The following is a 9,937-nucleotide window of genomic DNA, read 5'->3' as shown; positions in this document are numbered from 1 at the left end:
TTCTTGGAGGCATGGTAACTACTGAGTAGAGTACAGTGGAGGGGAGTGGAGACGAGGGAATGCATTGAAATACCCAGCGGGTATCAGGCCCTTGACAAAGATTTTCCTAACCTCTCTTATTTAAATCTCACAACAAAATTAGGGTGTGACTATTATCCCTAACTCACAGATGAGAAGGTGAAAGTTCAAAGACAGGAGACAGTTTGTGCCAGATCACATGGCTCGTAAAATGACAAAGCTGGTCTTTGAACCCAAATTTGAAGCCAGAAGCTTTGCTTTTTTCCAACACCCCACCAACAATAGAAGCTATCCATCGACTATTTTATTTCATGATGCGTCAAGAAAGAGGGCCATGATGTCCTCAGGGTTGCTGGAAGTGTCAACATCTGACCTTGCAAAGTAAAAACAATTGAAGGAATGAACTTCATAGAGAATTAGGGAAACCATTTCCAGTTTCCAGACGTCAGCCTAGGAAACAGTCTTGACACTCAGCTTCATAGTCCTTCTCTGTGGCTTCAAAGGACCAGCTGCCAACCTGAGTCTCTGATTCTCCTGTTAGAACCAAAGCGACAAGGAAGCGTGGGCAAAAAAAGGGTAAGGTGAAGGGTTTTGTGAAGACGCGGCATCTCAGTGGTGTGTGGTTCACCCCTCACCTTCCACTAATTGGCTGCCGAATGCTTTTCTTCCAAGAGCTAATTAGAAACATCCTACCTGGTGCTTTAGCAACATGAAGATTCTTTCTGTTGCTGTTAAGCAGGGTTTTTTTTTTTTTTTTTTCTTTTTAAAGAAAGAAACTTAATTCAAAGTTTAGTTTCAATATGCTTGAATTTTAGTCTCATATTTCTTAACTGAGGCACATTTTTTCTTTTGGATCAGAAAGCACTCCTGGCTGCTACCAAGCGTAAGAAATACCGTCCTGAGACAGATGTCTATTTCCTCTGCCAGGCTGGTGTGGAAGCCGACCCGTGTTTCCTTCCCTATCTGAATGGCAGGGGAAGCAGCAAGGAGATTTCAAACATTCTGCCTAAAACATTTTTTCTCACCCTCAATGCTTTTGCCACATCCACTGTCTTTTAAAATAGCAGCAAAATGGCTCTGGAAGTAGATGGTGTTGATGGCAGGTGAGTGGCTAGGGACTCTAAGCTTATGGGTCACACCTATCCCAAGAGTAGGACAAGTTTGAGACTAGGTCAGACCTGGATTTGAATCTCAGCCGTGATGGTTTACAAGCAGTTTTGTCTTTGGATACTTATGGGACAGACTTGTTCTACAGCATCACCTTTCCTGTGATCTTGGGATTTTAATTAAGGCTCACGTATTGGAGACAATGGGTGGTAAGTGCTTGTCCTTCGTAAGGAAGGTCTAGACATTTCTTTGTTGACTTTATTGGGAAGTAGGAAAAGCAGTCTTTGAACTCTGTCCAAATTGCCCACCACCCCCAGTCTGTGAAAGAGAAAAATGAAATGATGTGGGGAGGGAATGGGAGAATTCTTTGAAGGATCTGAACAGGATTAGAAAAATGCCAGGTTTTTCTCTAGTGCTTCCTTCGTGGCCTTGATCCTGGAAAACCACTATTAAAAGCAAGGGCTGTCTGATGGGAAGGAAAATTGATGTGTCATAATCCTGCTGTTTGATGACCTAGAATAGAGATGGGCAAACTTTTTCTACAAAGAACCGAATGGTAACTATTTTAGGCTTTAGGGGCCACATGGTCCTCGTTGTAGCAATAATCCAACTCCACCATTATAGAGAGACGGGCTTTCTAGACAATAGGTAAATGTGGTTGTATCCCATTAAAACTTTATCTCTAAAAATCTACTGGTCAGATTTGGCCTGTGGGTCATAGTGTCTGGACACTGGTTTAGGGATTTACCCATTAGTTCTCCAGATTGGATCAAAAGTGAATTCCCAGAAGAGTGTCTGATGGGCGTTATGAGATAATGAAGATTAGAGTGTCCCATAATGGCCTAGTCAAGAAAAGTTGTGAAAGATTTGAAATGGACAAAAAAGATGGCCTGGTCATTTAAATGGAAGCTGGGCATTGTCTAGAACACTCTACTTGGTTATGTAATTCTCTGGGATCTGCAGCTTTCACTCTCTTTGAGTTATAAAGAGATAATCTCTCTTTATAATTTAGTTTATATTATATATTTATATTATAATTTAACTCTATTGTTTCTGTGAATTTTAGAAAATTGATTCATGGTGATACAAATTATTTCTGTCCAGAGAGATGCAAGTCTGATGGGTATTCAATTCATGCCTCTCTCTTTTCCTCCAAAGACACCAGTTTTGTATCTATTCTGCAAGTTCCTTTCATTCCAAATTCCCAAGGGCTTAAATATATAGCTGAACTTTGGATTCTCCTTCCAACTATTTCTAACATTATAACTGTCCCCCCATTAGCTAATGAGTTCAGGACAATTTTTGAGAAATGTTCATTTTATCTTTGCATAAGAGTTGTGATTTTGTCTTTTAACATCCAGAAAAGGAGAGGGAGTCCTAGAGGAAGTGTGTTGAGCCAAGAGAGACAAGGCCTGGCCTCAGGCCCACCCTGCATCACCTCCCCCACTGGCCCTAGGGCTTCTCTGTAAAATGGCACTGACCTCAATGTCCTTAGCTTGGAATACTGGGGAGTTAATACCACTGGGGCTACACTTGGCCGATGAGGGATGAGAGACAACAGATAAATGCTTTCACTTTCCTCAGTTTCCTCTACCCCCAGCTCTGAGACACATTTTATCAAGGCCTGCAGTCTGTCCTCATAGGATGCTCATCTTTGTCCTTCTTGGGGGCCAAGTTGATAAAACACACCTGAATCGGCTTTGCCTCCTTCTGTATCTTTCTTCCTCTCCTGCTCTATGGCTCTTTAGGATCATGACCATATGTAAACAACTTGCATGCAAGCCTCTGGGTGTGGCCCTACTTGTCAGAAACTTAGGCTAAGACAGGAAGAGAAGTATATATATATATTTTAAATATTTTTATTTGCTTGCTTGACAGAGAGCACAAGCACAGAGGGAGCAGCAGGCAGAGGGAGAGGGAGAAGCAGATTCCCCTGGATGTGGGACTCCATCCCAGGACCCTGGGATCAGGACCTGAGCCAAAGGCAGACCCTTAGCTGACTGAGCCACCCCGGTCCCCTAGGAGAGAACTCTACTTTAACTGTTTGCTGGACAAGCATTCCCAGTTTCCTAGAAGCCAGGTGGACCCGGGGCAGGATAGCCAAGAGTGTACTCTGTTGCGAGGACCCTCTCCTAGAGAAGTGTTTGCTGGGGTGAGGCAGCCCTGACAGAAAGAGATTGCCTAAGGTGCACGGAGAGAGGGTGGGAATTCATCTGGAGTAAAAGTGGTCACCCTGGAATTGCATCCCCTGCCCTGAGGATTGGTCCAATGGGAAGCTGCAGGAAAGGACTTGGAAAATTTTACAGTGAATCTCATGGAGGAGTCAGAATTTGAGGAGTGCTTTGCAAAAGTCATTAGACATAAAAGAGAACCATAAAAAGCATCAACTGAAAAAAATGTTTTATTCCCTTACCACTTATTCCACTTGTTTCTCTCTCTCTCTCTCTCTCTTTTTAAAGAGAACTTTTTATTACTTTTATGTACAGAAACTTCAATAGCCCAGCCCAGTTTGGCAGCCACTTCTTTAGCCTTTGCCTTTTCCAGCTTGGCAACGTGAGCCATTGACTTCAGACCTGGGACGTCGCCTGCCCAGGGGCAGCAGATCTCATATCTGTCATTGTCATTGGTCCTGGTACATTCCACCAGCTTAGCTGGAGCTCCTTTGTCTTCTGAGTTCACCTGTGTGAAGGCTACCAGGATGCAGGTCTTCCTGGGGACCAGATGCCCCAGCCTGGCCTTCCCCTCGATAATGCAGTAGGGGATACCCTACTGCATTGCTGACACAGGGCAGGCAGGGAGACCATCAGCTCAGTGGGATCCACCTCATGTACGATCACAACCAGCTGTGCCTCCTTGTTGTCCACCAAAGTGAGGACAGTATTAACCTCAGATCGAAGGACAGGCGGCCTCTTAGTGGGGACATCCCCTTTGCCCATAGCCACCTTCTTAGTCTGGGCCAACAGCCTCTGCTTCTTCTCTGGCTTTATTTCTGGCCTGTACCTGTGGACCAGCTGAAGCAGTGAGTCGCTGTGTGGCGGTCCAAGGTGTGGGAGAGCTGGTTCATCACGGGAGGCACTTGTACAGTTTATAGAGAATCACCCTTTGTCACTGCAGCCGGATGTGGCAGGGCCATTTGACTAAGCGGGTGAGGTCCCTTTTTGGGCTGGATGTCCTGTCCAATGCCAAAATTCTTGGGCCTTTTCTCAGACAGAGGAGTGAGCAGCTTGTTGTCCTCCTGTTCTTCATGTCAGAAGCTTCGGGGCCACCTTCTTTCCCTTTGCCTTCTTTCCTTTCAGCATCTTGCATTGCTGGAGGAGGGAGTGCTACTAGCTTCTCTTGACCATGAAGGAGGTGAGGTGACCTTGAGTAGGTGAGGAGCTGGATGAAACAGAGGAAAAGAAGAGCGAGCATGCTGCCTTCCCTCTTTACTCATGTCTGAACAATTGTGGGTTCAGATTAGCAGTGCAGGAGGTGATGTGTTCTTAAATGTCTCCAGTGTCTCTCCACATCATTCCTGTGTTGGCACTGAAAGTTTGCTAAGCAGTTCAGTCCTTTCCTAACTCCCTACCATGGCCAGATTTCTTTCACTTAGAATTTGCACTTAAAATGTGTTAAAAGTTGGGTCGCCTGGGTGGCGTAGTTGGTTAAATGGCTTCCTTCAGCTCAGTTCATCATTCCAGGGTCCTGGGATCAATCCCCACATCAGGCTCCTTGCTTGGTGGGGAGCCTGCTTTTTCCTCTACCTCTGCCTGACTCTTCCCTGCTTGTGCTCATCTCTTTGAGAAATAAATAAATAAAATCTTTTTAAAAGAATGTGTTAAAAATAAAATGACCATTGCTGTGATCTCTGTGGAAAAATTTTTTTTTCAGAGATTGCAAGAGTTTGAAGTTGAGATATTGACATTTTGATTTGGCCTGGATATTTTTAAAACGATTTTATTTATTTTGAGAGAGAGAGGAAGGGCAGAAGGAGAAATAGAGACTATTGAGCAGACTCCCCACTGAGTGTGGATTCCCCACATGAGGCTCTTAATCCCATGACCCCAAGATTGTGACCTGAGCTGAGACCAAGAGTTGGGCACTTAGCCAACTGAGCCACCCAGGTGCCCTGCCTGGATTAGACATTTTTTTTTTTAAAGATTTTATTTATTTATTTGACAGAAAGAGAGCACAAGCAGGGGGAACTGCAGGCAGACGGAGAGCGAGAATCAGGTTCTGCATGGAGCAGGGAGCCCGATGTGGGACTTGATCCCAGGATCATGACCTGAGCTGAAGGCAGACGCCTAACTGATGGAGCTACCCAGGTGCCCCTGGATTACACTTTTTTTTTTTTTTTAAGATTTTATTTATTTATTTGACAGAGATTACAAACAGGCAGAGAGGCAGGCCGGTAGGGGAGAGGAGGAGAAGCAGGCTCCCTGCTGAGCCGAGAGCCTGATGTGGGGCTCAATCCCAGGACCCTGGGATCATGACCTGAGCCGAAGGCAGAGGCTTTAACCCACTGAGCCACCCAGGCACCCCTGGATTAGGCTTCTTAACACTGAGATTCTTTAATAACTAAAAATGCCTGGGAAGCTATGGAATCTGCCTCAGGTATGGTTAAGGGCCAGGGAAGGGAAAGTTAATAGTATTTAAGGGCTCTTTCTTGAGTTTATCCCATTCCATAAATTACTTATTTAACTTCCCTAATTTTATTTTCCTCATTTTCCTTTAAAGTGGGGGTACTGAACTTGGTTTATAGGTTTGTCTGTAAAGATTAAATAAATGAAGTGCTTGGTGTGGGATGTGTTGACTGACTGATCAAAAGAGAAACACGGGTGTGGAACTCAGATTCCATTAGCCAGTCATTTTCACTCTCAACTGATCTCAAATGATCATCATCAAATATCTGCTTTCAAACCCTGCTAACCAGTCAGTCTTTAAATACTGCTGTAATCTTCGAAGTGTCTTTTTCTCAGATAACTCAAATGAAAAGGCAGTTGTTGTTTTTTTTAAATTATTGCTTGGATGACATTTTCTAATTTCTATTTTACATCCATCAGAGTAGCCCCGCACTTTTCCTGATGCACCTCAGTGTAATTTTCCCTTCGTTACTGAAGAACTTCAAGGCACCCTGCCGTCAAACCTAGCAACCTAATTAATAAGGAGCATGGGGCTGAGATGCAATTTTTTAAATTCTCAACTGCTCTCTCCTGAGCAATTTAATCCTGGAAGAATATACATAAATTTCTGCTCTAAGTCATAAGATGTTATTTGTCACTCATCAAGATAAGATTGTCATTCTTGGGATGAATTTACAGAATTGCCAGAACTTTAAAAAAAAATTATTTATTTATCTATTTATTTATTTATATTTTTAAAGATTTTATTTATTTATTTGTCAGAGACAGAGGGAGAGAGAGCGAGTGAGCACAGGCAGACAGAGAGGCAGGCAGAGGCAGAGGGAGAAGCAGGCTCCCTGCTGAGCAAGGAGCCCGGTGTGGGACTCCATCCCAGGATGCTGGGATCATGACCTGAGCCGAAGGCAGCCACTTAACCAACTGAGCCACCCAGGCATCCCTTTATTTATTTATTTTTTTAAATGAGTGAATCAAGAGTGCCTCCCTCTTTGTTCACATGCTTCTGACTTAGGCTTCATTCTTGTCATTTTCTCTTTTTTTTTAAAGATTTTTTAAAAGATTTTATTTATATGCGAGAGAGAGAGAATGAGAGAGAGAGAACTCGAGGAGGCCCAGAGGGAGAAACAGACTCCCCACTGAGCAGAGAGCCTGATGCAGGACTCGATCCCAGGACTCCAGGATCATAACCCAAGCCGAAGGCAGTTGCTTAACCAACCACTGGTGTGCAAAGCATTTTGTCCTGGGACTGTTGTCAGGACCGATGCACCTTTTTCCCAAAGCTGAGCTATCACTAAGAGCATTTCTCTAAACAGCCCTCGCCCCTCATGGTCTCCCCTACCTGAATTTACTTTGTAAAATTTTTCCAAAGAAGGGGATAGTGACATCTGGGGAAGGATTTAAAAAAAAATTCCTTCTAGGATATTAGCAGTTATACCAATTGCCCATAACACGTTCACAGAAGAGCTATAGACATTATGACTTGAGTCCGTGGAGGTGCGGGATCTCCTTACGATAAGCAGTAGCACCTCTCCCCCAGGTTTGGTCCAAATGTATGCCTTTCTCCTCTGAGGAGTATCCTGTCTGGACAGCTATGTGGCAAGTCTCAAACAGGGTTGACCCTTTATGAAAGGTCACGAAATGTTACGAAAGTTTGACATAGGTACATTTTGGTTATTATTTTAGCTCTTTTTTTCCTTTCTCTTCCCTTTTCATCTGGCCTAAGGGGCTCACGGTTCCTTACTGTCTTGTGGACCCTACTGCCTTCAGGCACATGGTGCTTGGACATGTAGTAGGTCCTCAATGAATTTGATAAATTAGTAAATGGCATACATAACTGAGGTTCTTTTATCCCTACCCCATTGCTAATGGGCTTGTTTTTTCCTGCAAGTTTGTAGTTTACAGAGTGTGCTGTGGAAGTCATAGAGCAGAGGTACTGCTGTGATCCCCATGCCCCTGAACATTCAAATCCATCAGGAGGCCCAATTAAAAACATTTTCATAATGTATATTGCTCTAATTTGCTCATGTATGTAGATGAAATTAGAATTAATAAAATGCAATGATGCTTAAAGGCCTTACTGGACAGGGTTTAACATAAGGATGAAAACCTGTAAATCTGTATTTATTGCCAGGAGAGGATGTTGGTAAGTTGTTCTCTGACAGAAATGAGTTTTTTGTTTTTTGAGAGGGAGTGCATGAGCTAGGGATGGGGAGCAGTGGGGGAGAGGGAATCCTAAGCAGCCTCCATGCCCAGCATGGATCCTTATGTGAGGCTTAATCTCATCACACTGAGATCATGATCTGAGCCAAAATTAAGAGTCAGTTGTTTAACCAACTGAGCCACCCTGGCACCCCGAGAGAAATATTTTTTACTTACGTGTTTTATTATTATTATTTTTTAAAAGATTTATTTATTTTAGAGCGAGAAAGAGTGGGGGAAGGACAGAGAGAGAGAGAGAGAGAGAAAATCCTCAAACAGACTTCCCAGTGAGCAGGGAGCCCCGTGTAGGGTGGAATCCCAGGAACCTGAGATGATGACCCAAGCCAACATCAAGATTGGGTGCTCAACCAACTGAGCCACTTGGGCACCTGGAGAAATGAGGTTTAAAACAGTATGGAAAGTATAACATCATTCCTGTAAGATAGTATATAAAATACTAAATAGATAGATGTTAGATAAATAGAGGGAAATCAGGACAAAAATGAATGATCTGACAGGAACTCTTCATTTTTAGTTTATTTCTCATTTTGGTAGAATATCATCTAGTTGATTTCTGAGAAAATGAGCACAAAAGTTTAGGCTTTTAGATAATTCACTTTTTTTCCCCTGTCATGTTTTTAATTTATAAGAGTAAACAGTTCTATTTTTATTTATTTATTTAGTTCTATTTATTTTTTAAAAACAGCTTTCTGTTCTTGTTCTATGGATATAAATTTCTATAATGTCCTGAAAATTTATTCTAATTATTTGTGTTCTCTATTTTTTATCAGAAAAAATTTTTTTCTTATTTGTTTGATCTTGGGCTTTTCTGTTTGTCCTTGGTGAATCCTGGTGATCTCTGGTTAAGCTGGTCATATTGAGAACAAGGCAGTCAAGATCAATATAAGCTCTGTGGGTATGATGGGGCTTTGTCTACTAGTGACCCTTACCAGTAGGTTCTCTGACTCTTGCTGGGTCATCTAAGTTTCTCCAATTTTTTGCTGACATGGGGGAGGTTAGGAGTCTGCCTGCCAGCATTCTGAAAGGTGATTGGAAAGGGACTGGAAGATCACTGCCTCATTTATACATTTTCACTGTCATCTCCCTCTTTTCTATTTCCTGCGTGATTCGTCCTAGTTATCCACTCATCCTGGGACTTCTAAGTCCTCACCCTCTGGTTTAGAAGCTCTAGATAAACCTGTTCGTTTTTTTTCAGATGGAAGAGGTGGGAACTGAACATCTGTGGTAGAACCAGCATCTGGAAACCTTATGACTGCCTGTTCAGACTTCAACCAGAAAAGTCCTAAAACATAATATGCGGTATGTATAAAAGATGCATTTGACTTAACATATTTTTAATGTATTTTTAAGCATATTTAATATATTATAAATATAAATTTAATATATTTTAAATATATTATAGCTGTATTTAATTGAGAGAAACAAATAGTGCTTTGACCAAGACTAGACGATATACATAGTTTTGCTGGAAATAGCTAATTATATAGGCAATTAATTCATTCATTTTTACAGTTGTTTCTGTAGGTAAACAGGTGATTACTTTTCATATGGTTCCTTTTCTTTTTTTTTTTTAATTTTTTAAAAGATTTTATTTATTTATTTGACAGAGAGGGAGATCACAAGTAGGCAGAGAGGCAGGCAGAGAGAGAGGGGGAAGCAGGCTCCCTGCTGAGCAGAGAGCCCAATGCCAGGCTCAATCCCAGGACCGTGAGATCATGACCTGAGTTGAAGGCAGAGGCTTAACCCAGTGAGCCACCCAGGCGCCCCATATGGTTCCTTTTCTTATATATCATGTTAATCTATAGAAAATACATGTTTTGCTATAAAATATTAAGTTGGTATAGAGGGGGATGCATTAGAAGTTGAGGTCCTTCTATCAGTTTTCTCTCTCATTCAATCTGCACACCTTCTAGGAAGTTATCACTTTTAAGAATTGATGTCAGTACTCTCTATTGCTTTTTTGGCTATTGTTT

General features: G+C 42.3%; 1 pseudogene; it reads right to left on the bottom strand.

The window, feature by feature from the left end:
* Positions 1-463: 463 nt before the first annotated feature.
* On the bottom strand, positions 464-4,430 carry LOC131812162 (large ribosomal subunit protein eL8-like; annotated as a pseudogene).
* Between the last annotated feature and the right edge of the window lie 5,507 nt (positions 4,431-9,937).

This window comes from Mustela lutreola, chromosome 12 (assembly GCF_030435805.1).
Source record: "Mustela lutreola isolate mMusLut2 chromosome 12, mMusLut2.pri, whole genome shotgun sequence".
Taxonomy (NCBI): domain Eukaryota; kingdom Metazoa; phylum Chordata; class Mammalia; order Carnivora; family Mustelidae; genus Mustela; species Mustela lutreola.
This window is presented reverse-complemented; position numbering and strand designations above follow the sequence as displayed.